General features: G+C 46.3%; 1 long non-coding RNA gene across 1 annotated transcript; it reads left to right on the top strand.

The window, feature by feature from the left end:
- Nucleotides 1-385: 385 nt before the first annotated feature.
- On the top strand, nucleotides 386-3,640 carry LOC119286448. Its single transcript, XR_005140460.1, has 4 exons — nucleotides 386-1,199; nucleotides 1,741-2,051; nucleotides 2,131-2,345; nucleotides 3,331-3,640. It is a non-coding gene; the product is annotated as an uncharacterized LOC119286448 (long non-coding RNA).
- The last annotated feature ends 18,014 nt before the right edge of the window (nucleotides 3,641-21,654 follow it).

Below are 21,654 nucleotides of genomic sequence, written 5' to 3' on the forward strand. Positions count from 1 at the left end.
GATCTCTCCGAGCGACGACTAACGTATTTCACCAATCCGACTCCCTCTGGCGTCCACCCTCCTAAAGCTATAATGTTGGTTGCTTCTGTTCCACTTTGTGAGAATCCCCTACTCGATTTCATCTATCTCTTGCTCTTCTCCCTCAGTTCTCTTCCCTTTCCATTGGTGCCCAAATGGCAAAGGGGGCATTTTCACATGATGGGAGGGGGATCCTATATGATGAGGGAAATCCCCCTGAGGGGGTTTACTGCTCAGCGTTTTTCACCCCAACAATCAAATGAGCGCTGAAAATAATAATATAGTTTAAGAATATGTGTATATTACTAGTGTATGTTACTCTACATTTTGACTAGTCTAATCTGGTTAACGCTACCAACCCCGCACCTCACCACGACCTACTCTCCTCCTCCTCTGCTACCCACTCCACCCGACGATCCTCCACTCGGCCGCCCCCTGTAGATCCTCCGCTTGGCCGCCCGCCGTAGATCCTTCGCTCGGCCGCCCCCAGCCGATCATCCTCTGCTGCCCCGCCGACTGCCGCCGCCGATGAGCCCATCTGATGGCGGTGCCGACCCATCTTCTGGTGCTGGATGCGGCAACCAGGGCGAAGGAGAAGAAATTAATGTAGACTACCACCATCGCCAGGTTGCAGGTGAACAACCGACCGTTGTGGTGGCCTTCAGGTTGGCCACGGAGAAGTCCTGGAGCGACGGCGTGTCCAAGAGGATGCAGCTCGCCAGCCCGCTGCCCGCTGCCCGCCGCTCCTCCCCTGCCTTCTCCTTCTCTCCCTTTTCTTCTCCTTCCTTCTTTCCTTTCTCCATGTTTTTTCACCTCCGGCTCCCTCTCTGTCGACTGTCTCTATGCAGCTCCGCCTCTATGGAGATCGCCGCCCCGCGTGTGCCGTCACCTGTAAGACTCCGTTCGAGGTTCGACGCCCGTCGTCCTCGCCTCCCATGTCTCCTGCCGCTTGCCCCACATCGTGGTGCATCATGGATGCCATCCAGATCGAGCAGGGGCACGAGAGGTGCCGCGCTCCCCTCCTTGAACGGCTGCTTTGCTGTCGTCGTCTCACCCATCGCGGACTAGCAGAGTGGTCCACTTCCGGCACCGCAATCCCAGCCGTCACCTGCGCCTCCCTCCGTCGCTGATCCGCGGCCCGGCCCCGCCTCTGCCGTGCGTCGGCGGGATACGCTGCCCAGGTACTGTCCGGCAGCAGCATGCAGATTTCTGAAACAAAATTGAATTTTCAGTGTCACTGGTTCAGAGTACGTTCAACTTCGTGCATGTTGAATACATATGGCCTATGGGTGCTATTTTACTCTCACTTCTAAGCTATCCAATGCAATGGATATTTCCTGATCATCGTTCACAAAAAAGACTCTACTGACATATACTTACAAAGCTTACATCAGCATGTTTTTTTTTCTTACATCAGCAAGTTATTGTTTAAACTGGGGAGCAAACGAATGTAATCGAACACATAATTTTGGGGAATAAATTGTTATACTATATTCAGTAACACACTATTTCGTAGATGAAAATCAATATTCAACTTAAGGTATTCTCGCAGAACCATGCATAGGAGCTACATATATAGGTTTCGGCCAAATAAATTCTGAAGGTGGAATACCAGTGAGAGCAGGCTCGAGACATTGTGCTTTTTCAGTTGCTTTCTTCACCAAATTGGGCAGCCTTTCTGTGTTCCCACATGATTTATCGTTTGTAATTTTAATATTGCAGATGGAGAATAATTATCCATCTAGATATCTGTTGTATGCTAGAGAGCGACCCCGTTTAAAGGTCTAACAAACACAACGATTGAGGGGAATGGAGCTTCCCATCTCCAACAAAAAAATGCCACTGGTCAGGTGTGGTATGCCCAAATGTCAGACGAGAAGAAAGCAGAATTGAAGCATCATTTAGCCCCCAGGAAAAGAAGGTTGCAGCTCTGGAAAGTGTTGCCACGGACCAAGTAGCAAACACGCCTGCTTCTGCGTCAAGGTCTATGCAATGTACTCATCTGAGTGACAAAACATACAGACGTATAAATGGTTTGTTCATAACCTTTCGGTCCTACTATATTGATTGACCACTTGTCATCGTGACTAATGAGGTTATGTCCTTTTGTAGCCTGTGTAACTACAGATCCGTGACTGCTGATCTTCAACTTGATAAAAAATTAGTCGAACAAAGAAAACAAACATGTCAAGGTTGGTATGCTGAGCTATCAAATGAGAAAGCAGAATACCTAAAGAAGTAACGAACGGCTCGGCTACAAAAGAAAGATGCAGCCGTTGATGTGAATGTCGAAGTACCTCAATTATCTGACCCACATGTTTCACTGGGTAAGAACACTTCATGTCCTATAATACATATAATATACTGATGGATATGTAATAATATTGTAGAGACTTTACTATAGATTATTATAATGCTATAGATACAACTCAAGAGTTAATTTGTTGAGATAATATTACTGTCAATACAACTTCAAAGTTCTAAAAGGAGCGCATACTTGTTCTATGATATAGTAGACAAAATAGATGTTACAAATTTCTGGTAAAATTGACACAAATGGTCAATATGGTTCATATTGGCTGTTCTAAGAATGCCAAGTGAATTTTTTGAATCTAACAACTTTCTGTTTTCAAATTTATCTCTCTTGTTATTTCCATCCAAATTAGCTGATATCTATACTTATAGGGAGGTTTACATGCCTGATAGAGCCGGTGCGAAGCCACCAACGAAGGCAGCGACACTGAGACAAAATTCAAAAAATATCCGTTAATGTAACCTTTTGACTGTTACAAATATTTTCTTAGTTATTCAACATTGTCAACCTACATACTAGAGCCGTAGAGCATGTTCTTGGTCCGCTGGAGGTTCAGATTCAGCTGGGCTTCCCTTTGGACCGTGCTTTGTTCAAATTTGAGCAGAACAAGTATATGTTTTCTCATTTCTACTATGTGTAAAGGTCCATTTTGTCTTCAGTACCTTTGGGGCAACTGTGTTACAAAAATAATATGAACATTTCACATTTGCATTAACTTGCAGATTGATGAGGTTATGTTTTTGGAAGAAAAAATATGTATGAGTGGGAAAATAATACTCCCTCCGATCGGATATAAGTGGCTAATTTGAACTAAACCCATGACACTTATTTCCGATCGGACGGAATATTTTTTCATTAGTAAAATGAAGATAATTTTTGGGTATAGAAAGTTTCAAAGAGCAAGCCAGTGTGTATACGATGTAAAATCCAAACTGAAAGGAAAAAAGAAAATGTATTTCATCATTGAGATAACAACAAAGTGTTTATTTTACTTTCAGGGGATATGTTCCGGTCTGACATGGCGCTCGGCGATATTCCGCCGCTCTATCATGATGACTGTGGATTGCGGAGTCGAACATGTCATTCCCGATCCACCTTCGATGAGTCGCCAGACAAGAAGTCACAAAGTTGCTGAACTATGACATGTACTATTTTAGAGATGTTCAAGATTCGGCTTTGGGGTTAGGCTTGTTTTCTCAATGGTTTGATCAGAGTAGCTGCTGTTGGGAAAACCTATTTGCTTGATGAGGACAATAAGATTACATCAGGCACTTGGGCATCATTCACCCTAAAGTAATGTGTTCGGTTTGTCTGGAGCTGTTTTTTTTTTCTGCTCTGCAACGTTCCAACATTCAATCACTGGACTTCCCACAAAATTTTGAACAAATTTCGAATGAAATTTATAATTCAAATTTGAATTCATTTTTTTCGAAATAGATATAGATAGCACTTGAACTTATATCTACTACCCCTATACAAGAAAGAGAGAGGGGGTGGATCCAAACAATCAGATCCATTTATTAGCAAGATCTAATGACCCTTAGTCTTTTTGTGGTTAATGCTACCAACCACGCATCTATCTACACCCCGCACCACTAATAAGGCATCTATCTACGCCCTGCACCACTAATAAGGCATGTAAGCTTGATCAAGAGGGTAAGCATAGCTGTGCTTATTGAGCATAAAGTCCACAAGTGACCTATAATGTGATAAGCCAATAAGGCAGGATACCCATGTTTGAACTGCGCACTGCAGCAAGTTCTCTTTGGCAACCTTTAATTTTTCTGAGAACTCGAACTTGTGAGAGATGGATTCTTTTTGAACCGGATGTTAAACCGAATATTGAGAGCTCAAAACTTTGTGAGAGACGGATTTCCCTTGAGCCGGATTTTGAACCCGAATATTTTCTGATAACCCGGAAACTTTCTTTTGAGTCGGAACTTTGTGATTGCTCGGCATTTTTTTTAAACCGGAAATTTTCTGACGGTCTTTAAATTTGCACCAGTGTGGCAATAACCTCCAAGACTGGGTTATTTCCCTCCAATGACCCGAGGTTCTTGAATAATATTTGTTATATACTTCCGGTATGAGTCATTCAACAACTCAGTGACATAAATGTCCTTTTTGCAGTAGACAACTTGTCATGCAGTAAAGAATTGGCGAGCCAGAGTAATCGCTCTTTTAAAGAAATTAACATGTAATATAAAAGTATACTGGATGGATTTCACCTGATATGTTAGGCCGGAAATTAACCGCCGAGGAGTTGATGATCACTATGGTGAAGCTGAAGTTAATCATGGGCGAGTCGGCCACAGGAGCAGACAGATGAGTCAGTCGCGGCGTTGTAAGCCAGTGCAGACAGGAGAGTCGGCCGCGGCGTTGTAAGCCGGCGTGGAGGAGAGAGTCGGCCACAGTGTTGGAAACGGCACGGCCGCGGGCGAGACGGCCGCGGGCGCAGACAACGAGTCAATCGCGTGTGTTGATGTAGCAGGGGCGGCGACTTGCGTACATATCCATCAAGTAGCTTGGCACGGACAAATGTCGCTGTCGCATGTTCTGTGTCCGTGGTATAACGCCATTTTTTAAGTAAATAATTGCTCAGATGCATTTGGACAATAGATAATCTTGTCGTGTCTGCCATGGGCATGGAATAATTGTCTTGTGGATAAAAACATCAAAGACAGTATAGTTGCTCTCAGAGGAAAAAAGTGTATTGATAAAATAAATGGGAAGATAGCAGGCTGGTCATAGTGGGAGTAACTTATCAAATAACATAACACATCTTAAAAGAAGTTTGCTTACATGATATGTATTGAATGAGGAGAGAGATGGTTGGAGTAATATAATATGTCACTATAACATAATACATTCCAAGGTAAAATGACTCTCAATTTTAATAAATGATAGCTTGCATGATATTATATATATGTTAGTCCCCACTATGAAGATAGTAACATAGACTAGTTACTCTCCACTATGACTAGCCTTATCAGATGGTTGCAAACCAAGCAAACAAGCTTCTACCCGCAGATCGAACCATTCTCCGTTCTTTACTCAGTCAAACTCTTTGGTCCTTTGTTCTTGTTGAGTATAATGATTATTAGAAAGTATAGGATAGACTAGGATTTGATCTTGCCTTGTTTTATACTTCAAGTTGGTTTTTGTACTCCTATTTAGATGCCTACGAGGCTCAAGCAATACAACGAACTATTTCACCAAATCTCTCTCTCCCTTCTAACATGGTATCAGTCTAATCATGATCCAAACCCTAGCCGCCGCCGCTTCCGCACCCGCGCGCCGCCCCGGGGCGGTCGGCTTCCATGACAGCCGCCGGGGGCCGCACCGCCTGTACCTAGGATTTGTCAGCCGGCCGTGTTGGCCGGCTGCCCTAGAGAGTCTTTTTCCTGAGCCCTTGCTCCGGGTTTTTTTCGCTCTCTCGATGGTCGTTTTGATTGGTGTTTTTCTTTTTGGTTTTCCGATCTAATCTTGATCGGTTTGTGTCGCCCGCCGCCGCTGTCAACCCCGTGCGCCTCTACTCCAACCCCGGTGCGATCGACCGACCTCTCCTCTGACCCGGCGGTCACGCGCGCGGAGGCCGCTCGTCAGGGCCAGCCGCCGTTCGCGTGTCGGTTTCGCCCTGCGCCGACCGTCACCGCCCTACTCCGATCGGGACACCTGAATCGCCCCGACCGGGTGGCCTCGCACCATGCGACGGCCAATCATAGCCGTCGCTCGCACGCCGGCCCGCCCATCGATCCACTTCACCCGCCTCTGCCGCGTCTACACGGCGGCCCGACGGTCTACCTCGCCGGCCTCGTCTCAGCTGTGTCGGGACGGCTGCGTCAGGCTCGTCGGCCTCGCTGCCCGGGCGACGGAGTTGCTTTGGCAGCCTGGGTGCCGGTGTTGACAAGCTTGTCCGCACGACGTCCCACGCCGTCCGTCATCGCTGGCTTCATCTCGGACTCTGCCGCCACCATGCCTCCATCGAGCGGCGTCCCCGACATCGCGCGTGATCGGCTTGATCACCCGCTCGCCGCCGCGATGCGCCTCATCTACGCCGTGCGACCGACCTGGCCCGTCGGTTACGTGCGCCTCCGCAGGTCCTGTAAAGATCATCCCGAGTACCGCGCGCCTCTCCACCGATCGAGTATCAGGCTGCCACTGCGTCGCCCCGTCGGGCCAGAGCGCCGCCGCCACGAGGCCGTCCCCGCGGCTGCACCGACTCGCGAACCGCTGTTGCGTCGCCCCTTCAGGCCGAAGCGTCGCGGCCCGCGGTCCCCGCCGTCGCCCCGACCCGCCTGCCGCCGCTGCGTCGCCCCTTTGGGCCGTAGCGCCGAGGCCCGCGGTCTACTCCGCCGTCACCGTGCGTCGACTTCCCGTGGTATGCGCCGCGCCGTCTCCCTTGGCACGGGAACGCCACCGTCCGCACCGGTCTTCGTCATGATGTCAGGGTTCTTCGCCTACTTCAAGTACCACCGCACTCCTAACCTAGCCGCCGCTACCATCAAGCCGTTGCCGCCGCTCTTCTTTGGCCGCCGCTGATGCTACCTTCGTATCCGCCGCTGCCGCCCGTCCACCTCCTTCGTCTTCGTCCAAGCACCAGCCTGTCGCCAGCGTCGCCAGCGTCGCCGTCATCTACCCCGACCACTTCGTCTACTCCGACCACCGTTCGTGACATCGGCCCTGCACTGATGGACACCGCAATCGTCATCGAGTACTTCTCTGCTGGCCCCTCCGACTTCTCTGACATGGCGTACAGCTCGTGCAGGTCCCTCTTCTACGCATGCCCGGTGCTGGCAACACCGATGCGTGCCTTCGTCCATGACGTGTCCCCGGGCCGGGAAACCTAGTCGGCGCTTTGTCAACTTCGTCTTCAACCGTCTACGCATGCCCGGTGCTGGCAACACCGACGCGTGCCTTCGTCTACGACGTGTCCCCGGGTTTGGCAACCCCGACGCGACGCCTCGTCAACACCGTCTTCTCCCCGGCGCACTACTACTTAGACACCACTACGCCCATGCTAACTCAGCGCCCCCTTGCGCCCGCGGCTCCATGGCGAATTCCTCGACACCGGCCACCCCGACTCGACATCGACCACGACATTCTTCGCACGGCTACCTCGACCATGGCTCCACCACCCTACGCTCTTGGCTACCTCGACAAACGGCACAAAGGCTACCGCCTTGCTTGAGCAACCTTATAGGCTTCCACTCCAGCCATGACTTCCGCGATGCATCGATCGTTGCGACTGTGGGGGGGTATCCGTCGGCTTGCCTTCGGATTCTTCTCCAGTCTCAGCGTCTGCGTCGCTACCGTTGTGACTGCGGGGGGATGTTGAGTATAAGGATTATTAGGAAGTATAGGATAGACTAGGATTTGGTCCTGCCTTGTCTTGTATTCCAAGTTGGTCTTTTTACTCCTATTTATATGCCCACGAGGCTCAAGCAATACAACGAACTATTCCACCAAATCTCTCTCTCCCTTCTAACAGTTCTCTTCCGGCGTCCATATCCGTATAGTATCTCTGGTGGATGTAATAGTTGTACTGACACATTATTACCAATAGCAATTCGACCAAGTGATGCCATCTGGGCAGCATCAAATGCTACTTTAGACCCGGTCAAATCAGTGGAATTTCTTTGCCGCAATTCGCCAAGCAAGTGCAACTTTCACATCCGATAGCATTGGGGAGTTGGGCGTGTCAAAATTTTGTCATATATCTTTTGTCGAAGACCCCCCTGACTCTGAACTCCAAACGATAGCTACTCGAGCTAACACCCTAGATATAAGAAGGAAACAACTCCAGTGACGGTTGAAGCAAGTCCGTGGGCACGACGGCTCAACAGCGGCGGGACAGCAGGGTCGCAACCCCGTGACAGAGGTAGGGCGGCTCATGGCCAGCGGCAAGTCACGGCGAGTCAACGGAGCAGGGGGCGGCTCACCTACAGCGGAGGTGGAGTGGCGGCTCAAGGGAGCAACGCGACGGCTTAGCAAGGACAGCCGCGGGACGGCGGCTCTAAAGGCCACGTGTGTAGCAGAAAACGGTGTATCAACCAGAGGCGGCTCGGTAGTGCCTCGGTGCGCCTGCAGTTTTGAGGGACACCGGCGAGGGCGGCTCAGATTCAGGCGCAAGACGGGGCAGCGACTCAGGGCCAAACGAAGAGGCGGGTCGCACAGGGCAGTTGAGGGGAACGAGCGGCTTGGATCTTGGTGATCTGGAAATTGCAGGGCGGCTTCTCCGTGGTAGCTCAACGCGGGAAGACCCAAAGGCGCGGGGCGGCTCTCTGATGGCTGCTTAGGGCAGGCCATGACAGGGTGAACCACGACGACGGCAGCTGCCCGCAGCAGGGACAAGGCGGAGGCTGCGGCGACTTGGAACTAGCGGAGGCATGGATGATGCAGGCGGCTTAGAAGCAGCACCGCAGGCTTCGGAAGGCGGGTCAACGCGAGGGCGGCTCGACACCCGACGGCGGAGCGATGCACTGGCGACTTAGCGATGACGGAGTGAGGTAGTGGCAGATGTAGCTTCACGACGGCGACAGTCTGGTGCAGCGGCGATGGTGACCCGGCGGAGGCCAGAGCCACCCGTCCGCGGAGACTGAACCCGTGACTTAAACTGCTTCCGGGTCGTGGGGGTTTCTGGACCCATTTTTTCTTGGGATCCACATGTCAGTAGTAACTTTTCCTTCCCTTGAATCCTGAATTAGCTTCCTGTAACTTCCTCACGTGTCTGTAGCAATCAGAGTTAAAAAATCTTATCTTGTAGACTCGTTCACAGGACAGAGTACCAATTAAATTTTGGGACGGAGGGAGTACTTGTTTTATTGACATGGGCTTGCTCATACGTATAGAAGTAAGGACACGTCTAGTGGGCGGCCGGCTGCCCACTAGTGTGATCGAGCGGCCGGCCTGAAAAGGTAAGTCCCTGCCCCCCGCGGTCCCGCGCTCCAGAAAAGGAAAGCGACCACTGAACCCACACAATCAAGCGGCCAGTCCCGATAGGCCCAAACAGAAGGAGGGAAAAGTCTCCCCACGTCCCATGTGGCCAGCTGTACCTATGCAGCCCTTCCCACGCCCGCTCGCCCGCACACCACCACGGTGCCTTCTTCTCCACGAAAGAAGGGGATCCAAGACCCTTCTTCATCCTCCTACACAGCTGCATGGCAGCCCCAAAGTAGAAGAAGAAGTTGTTTCAATAAAGATCTAAGGGCAGGGTGGTAACATCAGGGCAGGTAATTTCCCTCTGCCCCTCTTCACTTCCCCCTTTCTTCTACTGCATATGTGAACCCCCTTCTCCATGGATCTAGCAGAAATCCATGGAGAAGCTGCTTCAAAAAAGAGGTGGATCTGGCACATAACCCCACCCTCCCCCTCCCATGAGTGTCATATCTGCAACTGAAAACAAGTACCATAAATTATTGTGCAACTAACAATGGATAGAAGCCTACTATTTCCTGGTTTGTGCAACTAAACACAGGTCATTTAGGTTTAGTTACATAGCTTCCTAGTTGCACACTAAACATGGTTTGAGACCAACTTTACTGAACATTTTTCTAACATGCATGCCAACCAAGTTTCCGCCACCTAGATGTGTTAAACAAGCCAACTAATACAAGTTCTGTGGCCAACTTAAACATGATTCTAGCCAACTCAACATGCATTGTAGCCAACACCTAAACATGCATTGTAGCCAACGGAAAATGCATAAGTGTGCAACTGAACATGCATCCCAGCCAACTGAACTTGTATTCTGGCAACTCAGCATGCATGCTAGGCAAACTGAACATGTATTCTGAGTGAACACTATAGAAAACCTGAAGTATATGTGCAATAAAAACATGTATCCTGGCCAACTGAACATGCATGCTGGCCAACTGAATATGCATCCTAGCCAACTGAAACATCTATTCTATCCAACTGAACACATTGACGGTCCAACTGAACATGCATGCTGGCCAACTGAAAATATGCATCTTGGCCAATGAGACATCTATTCTAGCCAAAACCAAAAATCTGTAGTACGACAGCGAAAACACAAGAAACTTTTGTACATAGCTAATGAAACCACAAACCATATTAAAATAGTCACACATATATTCTTGTCCCGCACATATATTCTGGTCCCACACCTATTGCAAAGCTATATTGTAAAAAATATGTTCAATATACTAGAAGTAAAAACAAAAATGGCGATAAAAAACATATATCTATAATCTGTCATCCAATTCTTCTTTCTTGTTTCACCTGGATTTCCCCGTCTCAATTGTGGCATCAAATTATGTCCAAATTATGTGCAGAAAAATCTTAATCAGCTCCTTGCCAGACAGAAAACCCGCGGGTCATTGCAACAAACAGAGGAAAAAGTCAAAAAAACTCTGTAGTAAAAAAGTCATGTTCTTGCCAGCTATTTACTGCAAACTGTGCAACTAAGATAACAAATCTGTGCAAACAAAAAAAACCATACCTGTTATAATAAAGATTCTGCTATAGACATGTTGCTTTTGGAACTAAGATTGTCATAATGGTGTGCAACTGGCTATTTACTAAGCTTTTAGGTTGTTTGAAAACACTCTTTCTTGATTAAACTGATGACATCACTTCCTTCTTTTTTATGTGCAGGGGATGTGTGGCAGCAGCCAAAAAAAGGAAAAAAAGATGCTTGATCTCAATGAGTTGCCTCCTGATCTCAATGAGCTTCCACATGATATGGATCAGCAGCAACCCGGCATACCACAAGGAAATTGGACAGAAAATGGGCGATCTGTTTACTACACGCAGACAAGTCGTGGGCCTAACCCTATGGGCCATGACAATGTGGCAGGACAGTCATCAACCCGTGGTGCCCCTGTAGTGGTGTCTTTGTAGTCAGAGAGCCATACTCTTGATGACACAGGCATCGCGGCAAATGTTCCTGGTCCAACCAGGACTGAGCTCGGAGCTGGTGCTGCTGACGGTGTTGTGCAAGGAGAAGAAGGAGAAGATGAGGCTGCTCTCAGCCGATTGAACCCTATGTTGGCATGAGGTTTGGTAGCCTTCAAATTGCTAAGGATCACTACAACAGCTACGCCCTACGGATGGGTTTCTTTGTCAAAATGAACACCTCTAGGAGAACACCCCACACCAATATATTGGTAAAACAGCAGTTTTGCTGCAACAAGTTCAAGAAGCCCAAAGCTGGAGATGGAGGAGCTGAGGCTCCTCCTGTCCTGGACCCCACACCAGATCCAAAACCTATTGACAATGATGAGGAGATGGAAGATGAACCTCCAATATTTGCTGAAGAGGAGGCTGATACTAGTAAGAAAAATAAGAACCGTAAATCCGAGACAATAAAGCAGACTCAATGCAAGGCAAAAATATTGGTGAAGCTGATAGATGGGCGATGGCAGGTGACACACTTTGTTCGTGACCACAATCATCCGCTGGTGAACAAACCTTTATTGTCCAAATACATGAGATCCCACCAAGGCATCTCTCCTGATGAAAAGGAGTTTTTGTGCATCTTGTATAACTGCAACTTGACTACAGGTGTGTTTCTATATCCCTTACATAATAAAGTTTCCCTCTAGGCAGTATAATGTGCAACTGTTATGGTACTAGTGTGCAACTAAAATGCCTTAAGTGTGCAACTAGTGTCCAAGTTCCCATCCAGTTTTCTATATCACTTTGCTGCTTTGTTGTGCAACTAGATTACCTTCACTGTGCAACTACATAATGTTCTGTGTACAAAGTGCAAGTGTTTCTAAAGGTGCAGCTGGTTGTCCATTTCCTGCAACTATCCTTTGTACCAACACATGTCATATTGCTGTGCAGCTGGATATGTGCATTCGTGCGACTAAAAAAAGATATTTGTTTCTCTTTGTATTATGCAGGACATATGATGCATGTAATGGCATAGTTCTATGGATCTGAGATGATGGTGTCGTTTGGACCAAAGGCAATAACAAATCTGTGTACAAGTTTCTGTAGAGATGACACAAAAGAGGGTGACATGATTGAGACAATTGCGCACTTCAAGGATATACAAAAAACGATCCAGGCTTCTTCTATCAGGTAAAATATGATGAAGAGGACAAAGTTGTCAATATATTTTGTGTTGAAGGAAATATGCCCTAGAGGCAATAGTAAAGTTATTATTTATTTCCTTATTTCATGATAAATGTTTATTATTCATGCTAGAATTGTATTAACCAAAAGCTTAGTACATGTGTGAATACATAGACAAAACAGAGTGTCCCTAGTGTGCCTCTACTTGACTAGCTCGTTAATAAAAGATGGTTAAGTTTCCTAGCCATAGACATGAGTTGTCATTTGATGAACAGGATCACATCATTAGAGAATGATGTGATGGACAAGACCCATCCGTTAACTTAGCACTATGATCGTTTTGTTTATTGCTATTGCTTTCTTCATGACTTATACATGTTCATATGACTATGAGATTACGCAACTCCCGAATACCGGAGGAACACTTAGTGTGCTATCTATTGGAAATATGCCCTAGAGGCAATAATAAAATGGTTATTATTATATTTCCGTTCATGATAATTTTCTATTGTTCATGCTATAATTGTATTAACTGGAGACCGTAATACATGTGTGAATACGTAGACCACAACATGTCCCTAGTAAGCCTCTATTTGACTAGCTCATTGATCAATAGATGGTTATGGTTTCCTGACCATGGACATTGGATGTCGTTGATAATGGGATCACATCATTAGGAGAATGATGTGATGGACAAGACCCAATCCTAAGCATAACACAAGATCGTGTAGTTCGTTCGCTAGAGCTTTTCTAATGTCAAGTATCATTTCCTTAGACCATGAGATTGTGCAACTCCCGGATACTGTAGGAATGCTTTGGGTGTATCAAACGTCACGACATAACTGGGTGACTATAAAGGTGCACTACAGGTATCTCCAAAAGTGTTTGTTGGGTTGGCACGAATCGAGACTGGGATTTGTCACTCCGTATGATGGAGAGGTATCTCTGGGCCCACTCGGCAATGCGTCATCATAATGAGCTCAATGTGACTAAGGAGTTATCCATGGGATCATGCATTACGGAATGAGTAAAGAGACTTGCCAGTAACGAGATTGAACAAGAATCTCCCGCTATACACCGAGGGATGGCTCTCCTCTCCCCCTTCCACCTCACCACCACCAACAATGGCGACCCCTAGTTCTAGGAATCATGGATGGTCTTCTGCATTGGGACTTTGCTCCGGGCCTTGCCCTTGCAGATCATGTGAGGCACAGGTTTGGATCGACGGTTCATTTTTCTGCTTCTCGAGATTCCAAGGAATTCTTTCTGGTGGTCACGTTCTCTTCAGCCTCCTTTCCTCTCTCGGTGGAATCTGTTGGTATTGCTTTGCAATGCTGCCTTGGGGGTTTAAGTTCTGGTTTCAACGTTGCTAAAATCAAGGATCGTTCATTCCGATTTTTTGTTGCCAGCAATAAGGTTGGACATTTCATTTATGGTTAAAAAAGATCGAGTTTGGCCGGATTTTGTTTGTCACTTCCATCTCTTTAATGGCCGGTATGCTAGAGCTCCTGCCTCTGCCTCTTTCTAGCATGCAGATCAATAAATATTGGAAATTTCCTCTAGGTCTCCTATTGCGATCAAGACACATCTACGCTCAACAACTCTGATCGCTGCCTCGAGATCCATGTCCGCTCATGTTCTTAGCAAATTTCATATTGCTCCAATTGATAAGATGGATTTTTCGAACAAGAATTCTAATGAAGCTTCATCTTCTCATACATTGGTTCATCATTCAAATATTGTTGTGGATCCCTGTTGGGGAACGTAGTAATTTCAAAAAATTTCGTACGCACACGCAAGATCATGGTGATGCATAGCAACGAGAAGGGAGAGTGTGATCTACGTACCCTTGTAGATCGACAACGGAAGCGTTAACTTGGTTGATGTAGTCGTACGTCTTCACGGCCCGACCGATCAAGCACCGAAACTACGGCACCTCCGAGTTCTAGCACACGTTCAGCTCGATGACGATCCCCGGACTCCGATCCAGCAAAGTGTCGGGGAAGAGTTCCGTCAGCACAACGGCGTGGTGACGATCTTGATGTACTATTATTGCAGGGCTTCGCCTAAGCACCGCTACAATATTATCGAGGACTATGGTGGAAGGGGGCACCGCACACGGCTAAGAATATGATCACGTGGATCAACTTGTGTCTCTAGGGGGTTCCCCTGCCTCCGTATATAAAGGTTCAAGGGAGGGGGGCTGGCCGGCCATCATAGGGCGCGCCAGGAGGAGTCCTACTCCCTCCGGGAGTAGGACTCCCCCCTTTCCTAGTTGGAATAGGATTCGCGGAGGGGGGAAAAGAGGAGAGAGAGGAGGAAGGGGGGCCGGCCCCCTCTCCTTGTCCTATTCGGACCAAGGGGGGGAGGGGCGCGCGGCCCATCTATGGCCACCTCTCCTCTCTTCCACTAAGGCCCACTAAGGCCCACTAAGGCCCATATACCTCCCGGGGGGTTCCGGTAACCTCCTGGTACTCCGGAAAAATCCCGATTTCACCCGGAACACTTCCGATATCCAAACATAGGCTTCCAATATATCAATCTTTATGTCTCGACCATTTCGAGACTCCTTGTCATGTCCGTGATCACATCCGGGACTCCGAACAACCTTCGGTACATCAAAACGCATAAACTCATAATATAACTATCATCGAAACCTTAAGCGTGCGGACCCTACGAGTTCGAGAACAATGTAGACATGACCGAGACACGTCTCCAGTCAATAACCAATAGCGGAACCTGGATGCTCATATTGGCTCCTACATATTCTACGAAGATCTTTTATCGGTCAGACCGCATAACAACATACGTTGTTCCCTTTGTCATCGGTATGTTACTTGCCCGAGATTCGATCGTCGCTATCCCATACCTAGTTCAATCTCGTTACCGGCAAGTCTCTTTACTCGTTCCGTAATACATCATCCCGCAACTAACTCATTAATTGCAATGCTTGCAAGGCTTAAGTGATGTGCATTACCGAGAGGGCCCAGAGATACCTCTCCGACAATCGGAGTGACAAATCCTAATCTCGAAATACGTCAACCCAACATGTACCTTTGGAGACACCTGTAGAGCTCCTTTATAATCACCCAGTTACGTTGTGACGTTTGGTAGCACACAAAGTGTTCCTCTGGCAAACGGGAGTTGCATAATCTCATAGTCATAGGAACATGTATAAGTCATGAAGAAAGCAATATCAACATACTAAACGATCGGGTGCTAAGCTAATGTAATGGGTCATGTCAATCAGATCATTCAACTAATGATGTGATCCCGTTAATCAAATAACAACTCTTTGTCCATGGTTAGGAAACATAACCATCTTTGATTAACGAGCTAGTCAAGTAGAGGCATACTAGTGACACTCTATTTGTCTATGTATTCACACATGTATTATGTTTCCGGTTAATACAATTCTAGCATGAATAATAAACTTTTATCATGATATAAGGAAATAAATAATAACTTTATTATTGCCTCTAGGGCATATTTCCTTCAGTCTCCCACTTGCACTAGATTCAATAATCTAGATTACACAGTAATGATTCTAACACCCATGGAGCCTTGGTGCTGATCATGTTTTGCTCGTGGAAGAGGCTTAGTCAACAGGTCTGCAACATTCAGATCCGTATGTATCTTGCAAATCTCTATGTCTCCCACCTGGACTAGATCCCGGATGGAATTGAAGCGTCTCTTGATGTGCTTGGTTCTCTTGTGAAATCCGGATTCCTTCGCCAAGGCAATTGCGCCAGTATTGTCACAAAAGATTTTCATTGGACCCGATGCACTAGGTATGACACCTAGATCGGATATGAACTCCTTCATCCAGACTCCTTCATTCGCTGCTTCCGAAGCAGCTATGTATTCTGCTTCACACGTAGATCCCGCCACGACGCTCTATTTAGAACTGCACCAACTGACAGCTCCACCGTTTAATGTAAACACGTATCCGGTTTGCGATTTAGAATTGTCTGGATCAGTGTCAAAGATTGCATCAACGTAACCGTTTACGATGAGCTCTTTGTCACCTCCATATACGAGAAACATATCCTTAGTCCTTTTCAGGTACTTCAGGATGTTCTTGACCGCTGTCCAGTGATCCACTCCTGGATTACTTTGGTACCTCCCTGCTAGACTTATAGTAAGGCACACATCAGGTCTGGTACACAGCATTGCATACATGATAGAGCCTATGGCTGAAGCATAGGGAACATCTTTCATTTTCTCTCTATCTTTTGCAGTGGTCGGGCATTGAGTCTGACTCAACTTCACACCTTGTAACACAGGCAAGAACCCTTTCTTTGCTTGATCCATTTTGAACTTCTTCAAAATCTTGTCAAGGTATGTGCTTTGTGAAAGTCCAATTAAACGTCTCGATCTATCTCTATAGATCTTTATGCCTAATATGTAAGCAGCTTCACCGAGGTCATTCATTGAAAAACTCTTATTCAAGTATCCCTTTATGCTATCCAGAAATTATATATCATTTCCAATCAGTAATATGTCATCCACATATAATATCATAAATGCTACAGAGCTCCCACTCACTTTCTTGTAAATACATGCTTCTCCAAAAGTCTATATAAAACCAAATGCTTTGATCACACTATCAAAGCGTTTATTCCAACTCCGAGAGGCTTGCACCAGTCCATAAATGGATCGCTGGAGCTTGCACACTTTGTTAGCTCCCTTTGGATCGACAAAACCTTCCGGTTGCATCATATACAACTCTTCTTCCAGAAATCCATTCAGGAATGCAGTTTTGACATCCATCTGCCAAATTTCATAATCATAAAATGCGGCTATTGCTAACATGATTCGGACATACTTAAGCATCGCTACAGGTGAGAAGGTCTCATCGTAGTCAACCCCTTGAACTTGCCGAAACCATTTTGCGACAAGTCAAGCTTTGTAGACAGTAATATTACCATCGGCGTCAGTCTTCTTCTTGAAGATCCATTTATTCTCAATTGCTTGCCGATCATTGGGCAAGTCAACCAAAGTCCATACTTTGTTCTCATACATGGATCCCATCTCAGATTTCATGGCTTCAAGCCATTTTGCGGAATCTGGGCTTACCATCGCTTCCTCATAGTTCGTAGGTTCATCATGATCTAGTAGCATGATTTCCAGAACTGGATTACCGTACCACTCTGGCGTGGATCTCACTCTGGTTGATCTACGAGGTTCAGTAGTATCTTGTTCTGAAGTTTCATGATCATTACCATTAGCTTCCTCACTAATTGGTGTAGGTGTCACAGAAACAGTTTTCTGTGATGCACTACTTTCCAATAAGGGAGCAGGTACAGTTACCTCGTCAAGTTCTACTTTCCTCCCACTCACTTCTTTCGAGAGAAACTCCTTCTCCAGAAAGTTTCCGATCTTAGCAACAAAAGTCTTGCCTTCGGATCTGTGATAGAAGGTGTATCCAATAGTCTCCTTTGGATATCCTATGAAGACACATTTCTCCGATTTGGGTTCGAGCTTATCAGGTTGAAGCTTTTTCACATAAGCATCGCAGCCCCAAACTTTCAGAAACGACAACTTTGGTTTCTTGCCAAACCATAGTTCATAAGGCGTCGTCTCAACGGATTTTGATGGTGGCCTATTTAACGTGAATGCGGCCGTCTCCAAAGCATAACCCCAAAACGATAGCGGTAAATCAGTAAGAGACATCATAGATTGCACCATATCTATTAAAGTACGATTACGACGTTCGGACACACCATTACGATGTGGTGTTTCGGGTGGCGTGAGTTGCAAAACTATTCCGCATTGTTTCAAATATACACCAAACTCGTAACTCAAATATTCTCCTCCACGATCAGATCGTAGAAACTTTATTTTCTTGTTACGATGATTTTCAACTTCACTCTGAAATTCTTTGAACTTTTCAAACGTTTCAGACTTATGTTTCATTAAGTAGATATATCCATATCTGCTTAAGTCATCTGTGAAGGTGAGAAAATAACGATATCCGCCACGAGCCTCAATATTCATCGGACCACATACATCAGTATGTATGATTTCCAACAAATCTGTTGCTCTCTCCATAGTACCGGAGAACGGCGTTTTAGTCATCTTGCCCATGACGCACGGTTCGCAAGTACCAAGTGATTCATAATCAAGTGGTTCAAGAATTCCATCAGTATGGAGTTTCTTCATGCGCTTTACACCGATATGACCTAAACGGTAGTGCCACAAATAAGTTGCACTATCATTATCAACTCTGCATCTTTTGGCTTCAACATTATGAATATGTGTGTCACTACTATCGTGATTCATTAAGAATAGACCATTCTTCAAGGGTGCATGACCATAAAAGATATTACTCATATAAATAGAACAACCATTATTCTCTAATTTAAATGAATAACCGTCTCGCATCAAACAAGATCCAGATATAATGTTCATGCTTAACGCTGGCACCAAATAACAATTATTTAGGTCTAATATTAATCCCGAAGGTAGATGTAGAGGTAGCACGCCGACTGCGATCACATCGACTTTGGAACCGTTTCCCACGCGCATCGTCACCTCGTCCTTAGCCAATCTTCGCTTAATCCGTAGTCCCTGTTTCGAGTTGCAAATATTAGCAACAGAACCAGTATCAAATACCCAGGTGCTACTTCGAGCATTAGTAAGGTACACATCAATAACATGTATATCACATATACCTTTGTTCACCTTGCCATCCTTCTTATCCGCCAAATACTTGGGGCAGTTCCGCTTCCAGTGACCAGTCTGCTTGCAGTAGAAGCACTCAGTTTTAGGCTTAGGTCCAGACTTGGGTTTCTACTCTTGAGCAACAACTTGCTTGCTGTTCTTCTTGAAGTTCCCCATCTTCTTCCCTTTGCCCTTTTTCTTGAAACTAGTGGTCTTGTTAACCATCAACACTTGATGCTCCTTTTTGATTTCTACCTCCGTAGCTTTCAGCATTGCGAAGAGCTCGGGAATAGTCTTATTCATCCCTTGCATATTATAGTTCATCACGAAGCTCTTGTAGCTTGGTGGCAGTGATTGGAGAATTCTGTCAATGACGCAATCATCTGGAAGATTAACTCCCATTTGAATCAAGTGATTATTATACCCAGACATTTTTAGTATATGCTCACTGACAGAACTGTTCTCCTCCATCTTGCAGCTATAGAATTTATTGGAGACTTCATATCTCTCAATCCGGGCATTTGCTTGAAATATTAACTTCAAATCCTGGAACATCTCATATGCTCCATGACGTTCAAAACGTCGTTGAAGTCCCGGCTCTAAGCCGTAAAGCATGGCACACTGAACTATCGAGTATTCATCAGCTTTGCTCTGCCAGACGTTCACAACATCTGGTGTTGCTCCAGCAGCAGGCCTGGCACCCAGCGGTGCTTCCAGGATGTAATTCTTCTATGCAGCAATGAGGATAATCCTCAAGTTACAGACCCAGTCCGTGTAATTGCTACCATCATCTTTCAACTTTGCTTTCTCAAGGAATGCATTAAAATTCAACGGAACAACAACACGGGCCATTTATCTACAATCATACATAAACAAGCAAGATACTATTAGGTACTAAGTTCATGATAAATTTAGGTTCAATTAATCATATTACTTAAAGAACTCCCACTTAGATAGACATCCCTCTAATCCTCTAAGTGATTACGTGATCCAAATCAACTAAACCATGTCTGATCATCACGTGAGGTGGAGTAGTTTCATTGGTGAACATCACTATGTTGATCATATCTACTATATGATTCACGCTCGACCTTTCGGTCTCCGTGTTCCGAGGCCATATCTGTATATGCTTGGCTCGTCAAGTATAACCTGAGTATTCCGCGTGTGCAACTGTTTTGCACCCGTTGTATTTGAACATAGAGCCTATCACACCCGATCATCACGTGGTGTCTCAGCACGAAGACCTTTCGCAACGGTGCATACTCAGGGAGAACACTTCTTGATAATTTAGTGAGAGATGATCTTATAATGCTACCGTCAATCAAAGCAAGATAAGATGCATAAAAGATAAACATCACATGCAATCAATATAAGTGATATGATATGGCCATCATCATCTTGTGCTTGTGATCTCCATCTCCGAAGCACCGTCATGATCACCATCGTCACCGGCGCGACACCTTGATCTCCATCGTAGCATCGTTGTCGTCTCGCCAATCTTATGCTTCCACGACTATCGCTACCGCTTAGTGATAAAGTAAAGCATTACAGCGCGATTGCATTGCATACAATAAAGCGACAACCATATGGCTCCTGCCAGTTGCCGATAACTCGGTTACAAAACAAGATCATCTCATACAATAAAATTTAGCATCATGTCTTGACCATATCACATCACAACATGCCCTGCAAAAACAAGTTAGACATCCTCTACTTTGTTGTTGCATGTTTTACGTGGCTGCTACGGGCTTAAGCAAGAACCAATCTTACCTAAGCATCAAAACCACAATGATAGTTTGTCAAGTTGGTGCTGTTTTAACCTTCACAAGGACCGGGCGTAGCCACACTTGGTTCAACTAAAGTTGGAGAAACTGTCACCCGCAAGCCACCTATGTGCAAAGCACGTCGGGAGAACCGGTCTCGCGTAAGCGTACGCGTAATGTCGGTCCGGGCCGCTTTGTCCAACAATACCGCCGAACCAAAGTATGACATGCTGGTAAGCAGTATGACTTATATCGCCCTCAACTCACTTGTGTTCTACTCGTGCATATAACATCAACATATAAAACCTAGGCTCAGATGCCACTGTTAGGGAACGTACTAATTTCAAAAAATTTCCTACGCACACGCAAGATCATGGTGATGCATAGCAACGAGAAGGGAGAGTGTGATCTAGGTACCCTTGTAGATCGACAACGGAAGCGTTAACTTGGTTGATGTAGTCGTACGTCTTCACGACCCGACCGATCAAGCACCGAAACTACGGCACCTCCGAGTTCTAGCACACGTTCAGCTCGATGACGATCCCCGGACTCCGATCCAGCAAAGTGTCGGGGAAGAGTTCCGTCAGCACGACGGCGTGGTGACGATCTTGATGTACTACTGTTGCAGGGCTTCGCCTAAGCATCGCTACAATATTATCGAGGACTATGGTGGAAGGGGGCACCGCACACGGCTAAGAATATGATCACATGGATCAACTTGTGTCTCTAGGGGGTGCCCCTGCCTCCGTATATAAAGGTTCAAGGGAGGGGGGCCGGCCGGCCATCATAGGGTGCGCCAGGAGGAGTCCTACTCCCTCCGGGAGTAGGACTCCCCCCCTTTCCTAG

The sequence above is a fragment of the Triticum dicoccoides genome, chromosome 4A (assembly GCF_002162155.2).
Source record: "Triticum dicoccoides isolate Atlit2015 ecotype Zavitan chromosome 4A, WEW_v2.0, whole genome shotgun sequence".
Lineage (NCBI taxonomy): Eukaryota > Viridiplantae > Streptophyta > Magnoliopsida > Poales > Poaceae > Triticum > Triticum dicoccoides.